The sequence below is a fragment of the Mirounga angustirostris genome, unplaced genomic scaffold (assembly GCF_029215605.1).
Source record: "Mirounga angustirostris isolate CCGP_5_RB_7025 unplaced genomic scaffold, mMirAng1.0.hap1 SCAF_12, whole genome shotgun sequence".
Taxonomy (NCBI): domain Eukaryota; kingdom Metazoa; phylum Chordata; class Mammalia; order Carnivora; family Phocidae; genus Mirounga; species Mirounga angustirostris.
The window spans coordinates 95,779,070-95,797,240 of record NW_026991720.1 but is presented as its reverse complement, the minus strand read 5'-3'; the positions used below and the strand labels follow the sequence as shown (position 1 = coordinate 95,797,240).

At 37.0% G+C, this 18,171-nt stretch overlaps 1 protein-coding gene across 1 annotated transcript in view; it reads right to left on the bottom strand.

Annotated features, from left to right (window-relative positions):
• HECW1 (HECT, C2 and WW domain containing E3 ubiquitin protein ligase 1) overlaps positions 1–18,171 on the bottom strand; it is a 434,070-nt gene that overhangs the window by 189,457 nt on the left and 226,442 nt on the right. The window lies entirely within an intron of this gene.

Genomic DNA, 18,171 nt, shown 5'->3' with positions numbered 1-18,171 from the left:
TAACCTCTTTGCATCACGGTTTGTTTTTCTTCAAAGTCCTATCTATGTAAGTAGAAGAGATATGGCCTTGGGGGCCTACTCTGCCTGGGTTTGCTTTTTGGGTCCATTACTGACCATCTATGAGACAACAAGCAAGTCCCTTAACCTCCCTTACTCCACGTTCCTTGTAAAATAAATAGAACTAACAATAGTACCCACCTCATAAGGTATTGGATAAGCAAATAAAAGTTCTTAGAGTGCAAATAATGCATGATGAGCATGATGACTAAAGACAAAATCTGTGGCCAACCTGAGTCTAGTTCATTTGAAGGTGACTTGCTTTTCCCAATTTACTGTTTGTAGGATTTTTCCTTTAAATTTGAAAAATTTGCCAGGCTATGTGTTAGCCCCTTATATTAATTTTGTTTGGAACAACATGAGAAATCTCCAATTTGAGATCCTGTTTCTCAAATCTGGGAATTTGTCGATTGTAATGTTTCAAAAAATAATGTCGACAATTTTCTTAGCATGAATTTTAGATATGTTCATTATGGAGAATATGGACAATGAAGAAAAGTATAAAAAAATCTTCTATGAGTGTTTTTATGTACATCTGAGAGTATAAGCTTTAATATTATATGTAATGTAGTAAAATAATAATGCAATAATACTGCATTTTTAAAAATTAACATTAAACAATCAGGTTCAACTATCAAACCTTTGTTGATAACATTCTTTGTTTTATGGAATCATTGAATTGATTTGTAATTGTAAGTATTCCTGTAATTTTGAAAATTTGGGCTTTTCCCTAAAAATGAATGACTTTTTGAAAATTATGTTGAAGTTCAAGATTTCTCCATAGGATAATGGAGCAAAACTTGCTGGTTACCTACCCGACACCCATTCTCCCTTTCCTCCTTAATGACAAAATCTCAATTTTACTTTGGATGGTACTGTCCAGCTAAAGTACTTTATTTTGTAGCCTCCCTTGCATATAACATTTATGTTGTTTTCCACTGTTATTTTGGGGTTTCTGTTATCTGTAAACTTTACTATATATAGAAAGGTTTCTTGACATAGAAGATATGAGTACTGCAATATTATTCTTTAGAAGATGTGAATATTTTAAGGATTCTCCCTTCTTGTGCCCAAACTGCTTCCCAAAGAGCACTTTACACTTTCATCAGAAAATGTAGCTCTGACCATTTCATGGAACCCTTGTTAATATTGAGTATTATCAATTAAATGTAACTTTAAAGTAATATTTCGTTTTTATTTCATGTATTTGATTAGTAGTGAGATTAAACATTTTTTCATCAAATTTTAATTAGCCATTTGTATTTACTCTTTTTTATCCATTGAACTGTACTTGTCAAGACTTCCCACTGCCTGGATGATACCTGGGTGCTCACCTTTTAGTGGATATGCTCTTCCTTTAGATACATCAATACTTTCCAATTCCCTCCTAAGTCATTCTTTCCCTGCAGTGATTTTACATTATTGTCTATTGCCTTTTAAGCGCTTCTTGTGGACAATCTTCCAACCTAATTCTGCATTCTTCAGGGCACCTCACAGTTATCTGCACGTTGTTAGGTATACACATCCAGATCCACTACTACTTCAGCCTGAAAGGCAGATATCTTGTAGGTTAGGGATCACGGGGGACACTGAATAAAGCAGTGAGCCTATATAGCTAGGCAACCTCACTGAGCCAGTGCAATTTAAGTTCCTTTGCTTGTAGGTGCCAATGACATCAGCAAGGAGGAGCCAATGGCTTCACCTCAAGCACAGTTGGGTGGAAGAAAATTTTAGATAACAGGCATTCTAAACAGGCACTACTAGCTTTCCTTTCAAATAAAATTATTCCAATGCCTTTAAGTAAGAAAGGTCAGGATAGATAAGAGCCATATGATCCTCAGAAAAAGCATTTGACAAAATACAGTATCCATTCTTGATTAAAACAACAACAACAACAACAAAGTAGGGATAGATGCAACATACTTCAACATCATAAAGTCCATATATGAAAGACCCAGGGCTAATATCACCTTCAAAAGGGAAAAACTGAGAGCTTTTCCTCTACAGTCAGGAAGAAGACAGAGATGTCAACTCTTACCATTACTATTTAACACAGTACTGGAAGTCTTAGCCTCAGCAATCAGAAAACGAAAAGAAATAAAGGCAACCAAATTGGCAAGGGAGAAGTCAAACTTTCACTATTTACAGACAACACAGTACTCTATGTAGAAAACCCAAAAGACGCCACCCCCCCAAATGCTACAGCTAATACATGAATTCAGCAAAGTTGCAGGATATAAAATCAATGTACAGAAATCTGTTGCATTTCTATACACCAATAATGAGGCAGCAGAAAGAGGAATCAAGGAATTGATCCCATTTACAATTGCACCAAAACCCATAAGATACCTAGGGATAAATCTAACTAAAGAAGTAAAAGATCTGTACTCTGAAAACTATAGAATACTTATGAAAGAAATTGAAGAGGACACAAAGAAATGGAAAAGCATTCCATGCTCATGGATTAGAAGAACAAACATTGTTAAAATGTCTATACTACCCAAAGCAATCAACACATTTAATGCAATCCCTATCAAAACATGTAACATATACATTTTAATAATATTCTTCCAATCCATGAGCATGGAATGTCTTTCTATTTCTCTGTGCACCCTCATCAGTTTCTCTCATCAATGTTGTTTTTTTTTTTTTTTTAAATTATATTTTGTTAGTTAACGTACAGAGCAATATTGATTTCTGGAGTAGAATTCAGTGATTCATCACTTATATACAACACCCGGTGCTTATTGCAAGTGCCCTCTTTAGTACCCACCACCCATCTAGCCCATCCCCTACCCACCTCCCTCCATCAACCCTCAGTTAATTCTCTGTTGTTAAGAGTCACTTATGGCTTGTTTCCATCTCTCTTTCTTCTTCTTCTTTCCCCCCTTCCCATATGTTCATCTGTTTTCTTCCTTAAATTCCACATGAGTGAGATCATATGATATTTGTCTTTCTTATTTCATTGAACATAATACACTTTAACTCCATCTGTGTTGTTGCAAATTGCAAGATTTCCTTCTTTTTGATGGCTGAGTAATATTCCAGTGTGTGTGTGTGTGTGTATGTGTGTGTGTACGTACACATCTTCTTTATACATTCATCAGCAATGGACATTTGGGCTCTTTCCATAGTCTGGCTATTGTTGATAATGCTGCTATAAACATTGGGGTGCATATACCCCTTGAATCTGTATTTTTGCATCCTTTGGGTAAATACCTAGTAGTGCAATGGCTGGATTGTATTGTAGCTCTATTTTTAACTTCTTGAGGAACCTCCATACTGTTTTCCAGAGTGGCTGCCCCAGTTTGCATTCCCACCAACAATGTAAGGGGATTCCCCTTTCTCCACATCCTTGCCAATGCCTCTTGTTTCTTGTGTTGTTAATTTTAGCCATTTGACAAGTATGAGGTGGTATCACACCATGGTTTTGATTTGTATTTCCCTGATGATGAGTGAGGTTGAGCATCTTTTCATGGGTCTGTTAGCCATCTAGATATCTTCTTTGGAAAAATGTCTAGTCATGTCTTCTGCCCATTTCTTTTTTTTTTTTTTTTTAAATGTTTTATTTATTTATTCATGAAAGTCAGAGAGAGAGAGAGAGGCAGAGGCAGAGGGAGAAGCAGGCTCCCCGTCTAGCAGGGAGCCCGATGTGGGACTCGATCCCAGAACCCTGGGATCATGACCTGAGCTGAAGGCAGACGCTTAACCATCTGAGCCACCCAGGTGCCCCCTGCCCATTTCTTAACTGGATTTTTTTTTGGGGGGAGTGTTGAGTTTGGTAAGTTCTTTATAGATTTTGGAAACTAACCCTTTATCAGATATGTCATTTGCAAATATCTTCTCCCATTTCATATGCTGCCTTTTAGTTTTGTTGATTGTTTCCTTCACTGTGCAGAAGCTTTTTATCTTTAGATAAAGTCCCAATAGTTCCTTTTTGCTTTTGTTTCCCTTGCCTCTGATGATGTGTCTAGTAAGAAGTTGCTATTAGCTGAGGTTAAAAAAATTGCTACCAGTGTTGTCCTCTAGGAATTTGATGGTTTCCTGTCTCACATTTAGGTCTTTAATCCATTTTGAATTTATTTTTGTGTATGGTGTAAGAAAGTGGTCCAGTTTCATTCTTCTGCATGTTGCTGTCCAGTTTTCCCAACACCATTTTGTTGAAGAGACTGTCTTTTTTTTCCACTAGATATTTTTCCTGCTGTGTCAAAGATTAGTTGACCATATAGTTGTGGGTCCCTTCCTGGGTTTTCTATTCTGTTCCACTGATCTGTGTGTCTGGTTTTGTGCCAGTATTATACTGTCTTAATGACACACATTTAATGCAATCCATATCAAAACACAAACAGCATTTGTCACAGAACTAGAGCAAAAGATCCTAAAATTTGTATGAAACCACAAAAAAATCCCTGAATAGGCAAAGCAATCTTAAAAAAGAAAAGCAAAGCTGGAGGAAGCACAATTCCAGACTTCAAGTTTTATTACAAAGCTGTAGGAATCAAAACGGTGTGGTGCTGGTACAAAAATAGACACATGGAACAGAATAGGAAACCCAGAAATGAACTCACAACCATATGGTCAATTAATATTCGACAAAGTAGGAAAGAATATCCAATGGAAAAAAGACAGTTTCTGCAACAAATTGTATTGGGAAAACTGGACAGTAACATGCAGAGAAAGAAACTGGGTCACTTTCTTACACCATACACAAAAATAAATTTAAAATGGATTAAAGACATAAATGTGATACCTGAAACAACAACAACAACAAAAAAAACCCTAAACAGAACATAGACAATAACTTCTATGACATCAGCCATAGCAACTCTTTTGCAGAAAAGTCTCCTGAGGTAAGAGAAATAAAACCAAATATAAACTATTGGGACTTCATCAAAATAAAAAGCTTCTGCACAGCGAAGGAAACGATCAACAAAAGTAAAAGGCAACCTACAGAATGGGAGAAGATATTTGCAAATGGCGTATATGATAAAAGGTTAGTACCCAAAATATATAAATAATTAATAAAACTCAACATCCAAAACCAAAGAATCCAATTAAAAACTGGGCAGAAGACATGAACAGATATTTCTCCAAAGAAGACATCCAGATAGGGGTGCCTGGGTGGCTTAGTTGGTTAAACAACTGTCTTTGGCTCAGGTCATGATCGCAGGGTCCTGGGATCGAGCCCCACATCGGGCTCCTTGCTCAGTGGGGAGCCTGCTTTTCCCTCTCCCTCTACCTGCTACTCTGCCTTCTTGTGCTCTCTCTCTCTGTCAAATAAATAAATAAATAAATCTTAAAAAAAAAAAAAAAAGAAGATATCCGGATGGCCAAGAGACACATGAAAAGATGTTCATTATCACTTACCATCAGGGAAATTAAAAATAAAAACTACAATGAGATATCATCTCACACTGGTCAGAATGGGTAAAATCAACAACACAAGAAACAACAGGGTGAGCAAGGATGTGGAGAAAAAGGAACTCTCAAGCACTATTTGTGGGGAAGGAAAGGGGTGCAGCCACTGTAGAAAACAGTATAGAGATTTCTCAAAAAGTTAAAAATAGAACCACCCTGAAATCCAGAAATTTCACTACTGGGTATTTACTGAAAGAATACAAAAACACTAATTCAAAGAGATACATGCACCCATATGTTCATAGCAGTGTTATTTACAATAGCCAAATTATGGAAGCAGCCCAAATATCCATCAACTGAATGGATAAAGAAGATGTGGTATACATATACAATGGAAATTTATTCGCCATAAAAAGAATGAAATCTTGCCATTTGCAACAATGTGGATGGATCTAGAGGGTATTATGCTAAGTGAAATTAGTCAATCAGAGAAAGACGAATACCATATGATTTTATTCATATGTGGAATGTAAGAAAAAAAAAACAAACAAGCAAAGGGGAAAAAGAGAGAGAGAGAGAGACAAATGAAGAAACAGACTTTTAGTTATAGAGAACAAACTGATGGGTACTGAGAGGGAGATGGTTGGAGGAATGGGTTAAATAGGTGATGGGGATTGTCTGATGATCATGAGGTGATGTATGGAATTGTTGAATCACTATGTTGTACACCTAAAACTAATATAACATTGTATGTTAACTAACTGGAATTAAAATTAAAACTTTAAAAAAATTATCTGGCAATCCTACTGGGTATTTATCCAAGAGAACTGAAATCAGGATCTTGAAGAGATATTTGCATTCCCATGTTCACTGTACCACTATTCACAATAGCCAGGATGTGGAAACAACCTAAAGGTCCATCAGTGGATGAATGGATAAAAAAATATGGTAAATATAACAATGGAATATTATTGAGTCTTCAAAAAGAAGGAAATCCTAAATATGCAACAACATGGATGGAACTTGAGGGTGTTATGCTAAGTGAAATAAATCAGTCACAGGACAAATACTGTGTGATTCCACTTATATGTGGTATTTAAAATAGTCAAATCATAGAAGCAGAGAGTAGAATTATGGTTTCCAAGGGCTGGGAGGGAGAGGGAAATAAGGAGTTGATAATCAGTGATGTAAACTGTCAGTTATGCAAGATAAGTAAGTTCTAGAGATTTGTTGTATTAAATTATTCCTATAGTTATCAATACTGTATTATACACTTAGAGATCTGTTAAGAGGATACACCTCATGTTAAATGTGTTTACTATAACAGAATAAAAGTAAAAGTAAAAAAAACAAAAATTAAAAAAAGTTAAAACAAATTGGTCTTAACAGTTAATTAGCATTTAACATGTACCAGATCAGTCATACTATCTTCTAATTTGATCCTCACAAAATCCCTATGAAGTGTAGGTAATTATTATTAATCTTTTTTTAAAATGCTTAGCACAATGCTTGGCATATAATAAGACCTCAACAAATGTCATCTATCATTCTTTTTTTACATCTAAAAACAAAGAGGCCAAAATATGAAGCTAATTATACAAGGTCACATATGTAGTTCATGGCAACTAGGAAATCAGTAAACATATTAACTTTCCATTTGGTGATTTGTCTTTTAAAAATTTTTAATAACTCAAGATTGTTGACTAGCTAGGCAACAGCAAACTTCCACTTCCAGTAACAATGTACTAGGTAATTCAGAAAGCATCTAGACAAGCTGGAAAAATATGGACATAAATCTGCCTGAAGTAGGACTGCCAGGTAAAATATAGGATACTCAGTTAAATTTGGGTTTCAGATAAACAGAGAATACATTTTTAGTATAAGTCTGTTCCAGTTATTACATGGAACAGACTTATACTAGAAAAGATATTCATTGTTTATCTCAAAATCAAATTTAGTTAGGTAGTCTTGCAATATTTTCCCTCTAAAATTGGAAATCCTAGCCCGAAGTCATCAGAGACCTGGTAAGACAATGGGAATATTGAGGACAAGATCCAGAAAAAGAACACTTATAGATGAGCCTAGGATTTGGGGTTGCTGTTTCCCTAGCTGGGGCTGGGGGCTGTGTTGATTCCAAAAAATGCAGCTGAGAAACTGGAAGAGCTAAAAGAACTTTTTTCAGACTTGCAGGGCTAAGGGGATCAAACGTAAGGGTTCAGGTCCCGCCAAAAAAGAAGACTTTGGTAAATCCTTCATGATTCAAATTGGAACCCTGAACAGCAGAATAGATATGCTGTTGAGAATATACTTGCCCTTGCCCTTCATATCATTTCAAATCTTGAAATTCAATTGAGCTTATTAGTCTGGATTGCCAGGTATCACCCAGACAGAAATGTAAATCCTCTCAGGAGGGAAATAACATCATTCTTAGCTTCAAACTATTTCTACAAGTTCTCACTTACAATGTCCAGTTCTTGATGAAAATTGTCCAGGCACATGCAGATACCAGGCAATGTACAACATACCAACAGAACAAATAGGCATTATAAGCTGATTCATATGGCTTCTAGATATTGGAATTATCAGACACAAGCTTTACTGAACATATACTGAAAACATTCAAGGAAATAAAAGACAAGATTGAAAATATCAACAAAGAATGAAGCCTATAAAAATGAACCAAACAGAAATTCTGGATCTAAAAAACTACAATACTCAATAGATGGGTTTTAAAACGGATTAAACAAAACACATGAGCATATTTAGGGAATTGGAATATAGGTTAGGAAAAAATTCAGAATGAAGTATGCAGAGAAAAAAGGTATAAAATATAAAAGAGAAGTAAGAAACATATGGGATACTAGGGGGTGGTCTAAAGTATGTATAAATTGGAATCCAAAAGGAGAGGAGAGAGACAGTGGTGTTAAAGCCAAAAATTCTCCAAAAGTGAAAACTTCTCCAAAAAGTTCCAAAAGTTACAAAAAACTTCAAGCTATAGATTCAAAAAATTCTATGAATCCAAAAAGAACACAGCATGCAGACATCACTATAAAACTTCAAAAAAGAAGAGAAAAATCACATCATCAACCAGTGAAGTTAAGAGCTAGATTATCTTCATAGGAACAACAATTTGACAGATGAGTATTCAATATCAGCAGAAACCACAGAGGACAAAGGAATGACAGCTTCAATGTGCTAAAACAAAACAAAAAACAAAACAAAACAAAACCGTGTTATATAGAATTCTGCGACCCAGAAAAATATTCTTTAAGAATAAGGTGATTATTCCTATTGCTGTCTGAACATTGCACAGATTGCCGTCACCATGAATAAATATCTGAACTTCATGGCGAGTCTTTAGCTATCCATATGTTACAATGTCTGCAATGCAGAAATGCCCAAGTCTTATGAATCAAAATATGATCAGAGTAGATGACTGAGAAAGACATTTGGACAAGCCGGAAGTAAAATGCTTTCCTCTGTGAACTACTTATTTGTGCAGAAAAAAACAAATTATCTGTGCAATAACATTCTGTAGCAAGAAAAATGAGCTTACATCTACTAATATTTCATTTATAAGAGATGTGAGACAAATGTAAACCATATCTTCAACATCCAAGAAAAACAATTTTAACTCGAGAGGTCATAATAACTGTGAGAGAGTCAGTCCCAATAGTTATTTAAAAGGAGTAATGGAGAGTATAATATTTTCAAATGCTCAAAAAGATCAAGAAGCAATGGAAAGGATGTGGAGAAAAAGGAACCCTCATGTACTGTTGGTGGGAATGCAAACTGGTGCAGCCACTGAGGAAAACAGTATGGAGTTTCCTCAAAAAATTAAAAAACAGAATGACCATATGATCCCATAGTTCAATTACCCAAAGAAAATGAAAACACTAATTTGAAAAGATATATGCACCCCTATGTTTACTGCAGCATTATTTATAATAGCCAAGATATCAAAGGAGCTCAAGTGTCTACTGATAGATGAATATCCAGATAAGGAAGATGTGGTATAAATGTACAATGGAATATTACTTAGCCATAAAGAATGAAATCTTGCCATCTGCAACAACATGGGTGGAGTTAGGGTATAATGCCAAGTGAAATAAGTCAATCAGAGAAAGACAATACCATATGATTTCAGTCATATTTGGAATGTAAGAAACAAAACAAGCAAACAAAAAAAGAGACAAACAAAAACACAGACTCTTAAATACAGAGAACAAACTGGTCATTGCCAGAGGGGAGGTGGGGGGGAATGGAGAAATACATGAAGGGGATTGAGAATACACTTATCTTGATGAGCACCAAGAAAAGTATAGAATTGTTGAATCATTATATTGTATACCTGAAACTAATATAACACTGTATGTTAATTATAGCTCAATTAAAAAAAAAGCAATGGAACAATAAGATACAAATTAAATTTTGAATCTGAAGAATACTTAGCTTTAGTAAGAGGAAAAAATACCAAGAGCAGTATTTTTAAAGAAATAATCAACATTTTTTTTTAAAGATTTTATTTATTTATTTGAGAGAGAGAGTGAGAGAAAGAAAGAGCACAAGAGGGGGGAGCGGGAGAGGGAGAAGCAGACTCCCTGCTGAGCAGGGAGCCCGATGCGGGACTCGATCCCGGGACTCCAGGATCATGACCTGAGCCGAAGGCAGTCGCTTAACCAACTGAGCCACCCAGGCACCCAAGAAATAATCAACATTAATGATATGAACTTTCTTAGGTCCTCCCAGTCTATCCTATATAGCAATATGTTCATTTGTATTTGTTTTTTCATTTTAAATTGAATTAAATGGATTTTAAGAAATAAGTAGCTTAGAGGGCGCCTGGGTGGCTCAGTTGGTTAAGCGACTGCCTTCGGCTCAGGTCATGATCCTGGAGTCCCGGGATCGAGTCCCGCATCGGGCTCCCTGCTCGGCGGGGAGTCTGCTTCTCCCTCTGATCCTTCCCCCCCTCTCATGCTCTCTCTCTCTGTCTCATTCTCTCTCTCAAATAAATAAATAAAAATCTTTAAAAAAAAAAAGAAATAAGTAGCTTAGAGAAAGGCTGTGATTTTTGACAAAAACAAAAGGAAGGGCTTCCTAATAAATGGGAATAAATGGAATTAGTGTTCATTGACAAGGCGTCTAACATTGAAGATTCCATGATACATGTAAATAGTTGACACTTGGAGAAGTCATTTTAATTTAAAGCTGATATTGTCTGTTGGATATCTTGAAGGTAGAGTTTTAAAGCCTCTCATGTATCAGGCCCTGGTTTTGGACTAACACCAGAATGAAGCAGTCACCTTTTATATATGCTTGTCCTGTAACATTTCATTTTAGCAGTTTGCATTCAAGAACTCATTAAAAAAAAAGAAAATTATGTAAGTGTGAAAGCCATAAGAAGTTGTACCAAAAAAAACTTTGTTCTACTATAAATAGCTCTGAAAAATATGGTATTTTCACTTGGCATTCAAATGATATTTTTGCAGTAAAATTCTCATTAAAGTAATATATGACTCTAATAGAAAAAAATCTTATTGTATTACAGAATATCAAAATGATTTGTCAAAATTTTGTAATTTGGTAAGATAGTATCTCACTTAAATCTGCACTTCCAGGAGTGGTTTAGAATGTTGTCTTACAGACTAATTACATTAACTTTGTAATTTGAAAATAATAAAAAAGCCAAAGTAATAAATTTTATTTATATATAATATGTAAATATATATTTATATATAATATAAAATATATATAAATTTATATATTTATAATCTTATATAATAAATATATAAAATATTTATATAAAATAAATAAGAGGAGATGTTCACATTTTTAAGTATTTCAGATTTGCCTAACTTATAAAAATTGCCATGTGATAAGGTCATGTTTCTCTAATAGCTAAATTATGATTACTTCAATGAAAAATATTTAATTGCAACTTCTTTCTGAAGTAATTGTAATAACTGATATATCTCTTTTTGCACAAAGAACTGTATATTATTTACGTAATTTCCTATTTAGAACAGCAGCAGCATAAATCCTATGTTAATGCTTTAAACATGGTACCACAGCAAAAGTGGAAGATTGATCAAAACGAACCATTATGTAAAATAACATTACAACTTTAATTTATGGGCGATATTTATTTCAGGTGCTAGAGGGTCAATTCTAAACTAAACAATGATCCAATAAATGTATTTTGTTTCCTGTTTCAGGGCAGGTTATTAGACAAGTATTTCTGGTCTCTGGGATCATTGCATGTGGAGTATTTGCTAAAAGGCAATTAGCAATTTCCTCTTCCTTCTAGAATATAGTAATTGTAGCAGATAAATGCTCCTGCTGCTAACTCAGTAAGCTGATTTTGAAGCAAAATGTTTAAGGCACTGCAGAACGATGGAAGCAACAAGAGAAGAGAGAGACTAGTCAGGTGAACTGATAACCTACAGACCCTTTCCTCGGTGGCAGAGGACGAGCAGAGCTGCTGCTGGCCCTGTGGGGCCAGAGTGACAGGACTGGAGACCTCAATCCCCAGCTGACATCCCCTCAGACCTTTGCCAAATCTTAAGCTTTTAGGGCGAAAGACTAAAAATCTAATCATGGAAACATCTGAAAAGTAGAGCCCAAATCTGTCTCTTGGTCGTGAGGAGACCTGGTAGGGAGAGGGTCAAGAAAGGGTCCCTGCTGAAAACCCTTGGTTCTCAATGCAAGCCCTGGAGAGGGGTCCCTAGGAACACGGTGAGCCAGAGGGAGATTCTGGCTTACCAAGACTGCATTGCACTTCATTCAGCTCATCCTCTCATTGGGCCACCACCATCAGCACCTGCACCACTGAGCTGAGGAAAGGGCAAATGCTCTCCAAGGAGAAGATGCTACCACCGAAGTTTCTACATTTCACAGCCAACATATGATGATGGATAGAAAACTGTCAGGTATGATAAGAGACAGAAGTCATGGACCTAAAGCAAGAACAAAAATGGAAATAGGGTCCTGATACTGAAGTCATTAAGCAAAGACTTTATTTTTTTAATTTAAATTCAATTAATTAACATATAGTATATTATTAGTTTCAAAGGTAAAGTTTAGTGATTCATCAGTTGCATATAACACCCAGTGGTCATTACATCAAGTGCCCTCCTTAATGCCCATCACCTAAGCAAAGACTTTAAAGAAAACAGATAAAATGCAACCTTTGTCAGAAAATTAGAACCCATAGAAATGAATCGAATAGTGACTTTATTATTGAAAAACAGAACAGCTGAAATTAAGAACTCAATCTGTGGGCTTAGTGGCATAGCACATATAGCAGGAAAAGGGTCAGTAAGATGTATTCATAGAGCACATCCAGATTGAAGGAAGAGAGAAAAAAGAATGATAAATATAGGGGAGAGAACAAGGGATATATGGGACAGTGGAATGACTGGAGCCCCCGAGAACTGGGCAAAGGTAACTGAGGAAATAGCAATAGCTTATCATCTAGCCTCAGAATAAAAACAAAAATCAGTCATAAAAACATCATAATTCAACTGTTGAAAACAAAAGACAAAGGGAAAAGTCTTGAAAGCATCAGAGGGAGAAAAACACCCATATTATTTTCAAAGGAATGAAAGAAAGACTAACAGATGACTTTTCAGAAGACAGAAAAATGACATTCCTAAGTGCTATAGAAAATAACAACAAACCTAGAATTTCATATAACTGTGAAGTTATTCTTCAGAAGTCAAAGTGAAATAGTGACATTCTCAGACAAACAAAAACTGAGGGGTTTATCACTAGTAGGCCTGCACCAAAAGAAATACAAAAAAAAAAAAAAAAAAAAGAAGCTCTTTCCTTTTAGAAGGAAAATGACCCTAGACAGAAACATAGAAGTGCAGGGGCTTGAGCTAAATGGTGGCATAGAATAGGACCCTAGGCTTGTCTCACCCCCCGAAAATAGCTGTATAACTATCAAATCAACCTGAGGAGGGACAGAAGAAACTCCACAACTAGAGGGAGAGAAGAAGCCACATCAAGGAAGGTAGGTAGTACAGAGACTTGGTTTGGGGCTGAAACGGATCACTGGTGCTGTGGAGGGGAGGGAGCTGTGGTTGCAGAAAAAGGCGAGAGAGAGAGAGAAAGAGAGAGGGAGAGAGAAGCACACAAGGAAACCCACAAGGAGAACATTTCCCCAAAGCCATTGGCTGGGAAAATGAGAGGGGCTAATCTCCTTGAGTTGTTGCAGCCAGCAGGGCTTGAAGACTAGAGTTTTAAAGGTCGGTGGGCTTGGCTGGGATGAGGCCCAGAGGGTGCTGCCCCTCTCCAAGAGAGAAGGCAGGCAAGCAACCCTGGGGGCAGAGGGCATGGAAACAGCCATCTCAGGAGCACCTGGGGCACACGGGAGGTAGATTGTTCACTCTTCTTGGAGCATATCCCTGAGACGTAGTATTCCCAGAGGCTCCTTTCTAGGAACAAAGGAGCCAATGGGCACCATTTCCCTCGCTGGACCCTCAGCCTCGGTGCAGAGCCACTTGCAGAGGCAGCTGGCCCAACACTGGCCGCCTAGCCTGCTCACTCCAAGTTCCATTCCCCTGCACTCTGCTGCAACTGCCCTTCTCAGCTGAACCTCTCTCAGTCCCAGCGAGGCAGGACCCACCCCCAGAAGACCAGCGCAGGCCCCTGCCCACACCCTGTCCCTAAAGCCTGGAGTTTTAAAAGTTAGCAGGCTTGGCTGGGATAGAGCCCAGAGGGCAATGTGCTGCTTCTGGAGAGAAGGCAGGCAAACAACCTGGGGGGCAGATAGTGTGGAAACAGCGAAATGGAAAATACCTGGGACACACAGAGGGAGATTATTTGCTGTTCTCGGAGTGCTTCCCTGAGAGGCAACATGTACTGAGACTCCTCTCTGGGGACAAAAGCGTTGACTGGTGCCATTTTCCTCCCCCACCCCTCAGCATAAGCACAGAGTCACCTGCAGGAGGCAGCAAAGTGGCTACCCTGGCTGCCTAGCCTGCTTACACCGCACCTCACACGCCCGAACTCTGGCAGGCCTGTGTTCTCGGGCAAGTTGTGCCTCATGCCCAGCACGGTGGGCCCCTTCCCCAGAAGACCAACAGAAACCCCTGCCCACACCATATCTCCCAACCAGAGAGTTCTGCAGAGCCTCAGTTCTAATGGAGGTGGTATCAGGTCTCATTTCACAAGCAGACCAAAGCACACCTAGTTGAAACTTTCCACTTCTGGCCAAGTACCAAACATTGCCCACAGCAGACAAGGAGAGCCTCTGCAGACAACTGGCCTAAGGATAAAGCAGCCAAAAGACAGCAGCAGAGTGCACAGAGCACACACCAGTGACACTCCCTGAAGCACCAGGCCCTGGACATTGTATGATCTCTTCCTCATGAGGCCACTACGTTCAGGAGCTGGAGTCATAACTGGCTTTTCTAACACACAAAAGAAGGCAGAGACTTAGACAAATGCCAAGATGGAGGAATTCATCCCACATGAAAGAATAAGATAAGGTCATGCCAGAGATCTAAATGAATTTAAAGGAATGATCATAAGGATACTCACTGGGCTTGAGAAAGGGATGGAAGCCTTCAGGGAGGCCCTTGGCACAGAGATAGAAGAGTTAAAAAACAATCAGTCACAAAGGAAAAATGCAATAATTGAGATTTGAAACAGACTGGATGTAATAACCACAAGGCTGGAAGAAGCTGCGGAATGAATTATTGACCTAGAAGACAAAATAATGGAAAAGAATGAAGCTGGACAAAAGAAAGAAAGAAGAATTATGGATCATGAGCACAGACTTCGGGAACTCAGTATCTCCATCAAATGTGATAACATTCATATATATTATAGAAGTACCAGAAGAAGAAGAGAGAAAAAAGGGGGCAGAAAACAGATTAGAGGAAATAATAGTTGAAAACTTCCCTAATCTGGGGAAGGAAACAGTCAGACAGATTTTGGAGGCACAGAGAACTCCCACCAAAATCAGCAAAAACAGTCTAACATCAAGATATATTGTAATTAAATTTGCAAAATACAGTGATTAAAAAAACCTTAAAAGCAGCAAGATAAAAGAAGTCCTTAACTTACAAGGAAGACCTATAAAGCTTGCTGCCGATCTCTCCACAGAAACTTAGCAGGCCAGAAGGGATATATTCATGATATGTTCAGTGTGCTGAATGGGAAAAATCTGCAGCCAAGAATACCCTATCAAGCAAGGCTATCACTCAGAATAGAAGGAGTGAGAAAGAGTTCCTCCAACAAGCAAAAACTAAAGGAGTTTGTGACCACTAAACCTGTCCTGGAAGAAATATTAAAGGGGACTCTGAGTAGAAAGGAAAGACTAAAAGTGACAAAGACAAGGAAGGAACAGAGAAAGTCTCCAGAAAGAACAACAAAACAAGTAATACAATGGCACTAAATACATATCTATCAATAATTACTCTGAATTACTAAATGCTCCAATCAAAAGAAACAGGGTATCAGAATGGATTAAAAAAAAACAAGACCCATCTATATGCTGCCTACAAGAGACTCATTTTAGACCTAAAGACAACTGCATATTGAAAGTGAGACGATGGAGAAACATTTATCATCAAATGGACATCAAAAGAAAGCCAGAGTAGGAATACTTATATTGGACAAACTTGACTTGAAACCATAGACGGTAACAAGATATGAAGATGGGCACTGTGTCATAATAAAGGGGAAAATCCAACAAGAAGATCTAACGATTGTAAATATTTATGACCCCAAAATGGGAGCACCCAAATATAGGAAACAATTAATAACAAACATAAAGGAACTCATTGATAATAACACAATAATAGTAGGGGACTTTAATACCACACTCACAGCAATGGGCCGATCATCTAAGCAGAAAATCAACCAAGAAACAGTGGCTTTGAATGACACACTGGACCAGATGGATTTAACAGATATATTCAGAACACTGCATCCTAAAGAAGAAGAATACACATTCTTTTCAAATGCACATGGGACATTCTCCAGAATAGATAACATACTAGGTCACAAATCAGGCCTCAACAAGGACAAAAAGATTGAGATCAAACCATGCATATTTTCTGACCAGAACCCTATGAAACTTGAAGTCAACCATGAGAAAAAATTTGGAAAGACCTCAAATACATGGAGGTTAAACAACATGTACTAAATTAAAAAAATTAAAATTAAAAAATTAAATTAAAAAATTATATGGAAACAAATGAAATTAAACAAATACATGGAAACAAATGAAAATGAAAAATATACGGCCCACAACCTTTGGGATGCAGCAAAAGTGATCCTAAAAGGGAAGTATATAGCAATCAGGCCTACCCTAAGAAGCAAGAAAAATCTCAAATAAACAACCTAACCTTACACCTAAAGGACCTAGAAAAAGAACAACAAACAAAGCCTAAAGACAGCAGAAGGAGGGAAATAATAAAGATTAAGGCAGAAATAAATGGTATAGAAACTCAAAAAACAATATAACAGATCAGTGAAACCAGGAGCTGGTTCTTTGAAAAAAGTAGTAAAATTGATAAACCCCTAGCCAGACTTATCAGAAAGAAAAGAGAAAGGACCCAGATAAATAAAATCACAAATGAGAGAGGAGAAATAACCAACACCACAGAAATACAAACAATTGTAAAAGAATATTATGAAAAACTATATGCCAACAAATTAGACAGCCTGGAAGAAATGGATAGATTCCTAGAAACATATAAACTAACAAAACTGAAACAAGAAGGAATAGAAAATTAGAACAAACTGATAGCCAGCAAAGAAATTGCATCAGTAATCAAAAACCTCCCAACAAACAAAAGTGCAGGGCCAGATGGCTTCACAGGGGAATTCTACCAAACATTTAAAGACTTAATACCTATTCTTCTCAAACTGTTCCAAAAAGCAGAAATGCAAGGAAACTTCCAAACTCATTCTATGAGGCCAGCATTACCCTGATACCAAAACCAGGTAAGTCACCACTAAAAAAGAGAACTACAGGCCAATATCCCTGATGAACATGGATGCAAAAATTCTCAATAAAATACTAGCAAACCGAATCCAACAGTACATTAAAAGAATCATTCACCATGATCAGATGGGATTTACTCTTGGGCTGCAAGGGTGGTTCAATATTTGCAAATCAATCAATGTGATACCCTACATCAATAAAAGAAAGGATAAGAACTATATGATCCTTTTAATAGATACAGAAAAAGCATTTGACAAAGTACAACAGCCATTCTTGATAAAAACCCTCAACAAAGTAGGGTTAGAGGGAACATAACTCAACATAATAAAGGCTGTATACGAAGAGCCCACAGCTAATATCATCCTCAATGGGGAGAAACTGAAAGCTTTTCCTCTACAGTCAGGAAAAAGACATGGATGTCCACTCTCACTGTTATTTAACATAGTACTGGAAGTCCTAGCCACACCAATCATACAACAAAAGGATATAAAAGGCATCCGGATCAACAAAGAAGAAGTCAAACTTTCACTATTTGCAGATAACATGATACTCTATATAAAAGAACCCAAAAGACTCCACCAAAAAATTGCTAGAATTAATGCAGGAATTCAGTAAAGTCACAGATACAAAATCAATGTACAGACATCTGTTGTATTTCTATACACCAATAACAAAGCAACAGAAAGAGAAATCAAGGAATTAATCCCATTAACAACTGTACCCAAAATAATAAGATCCCTATGAATAAACCTAACCAAAGAGGTAAAAGAACTATACTCTGAAAACTATAACAC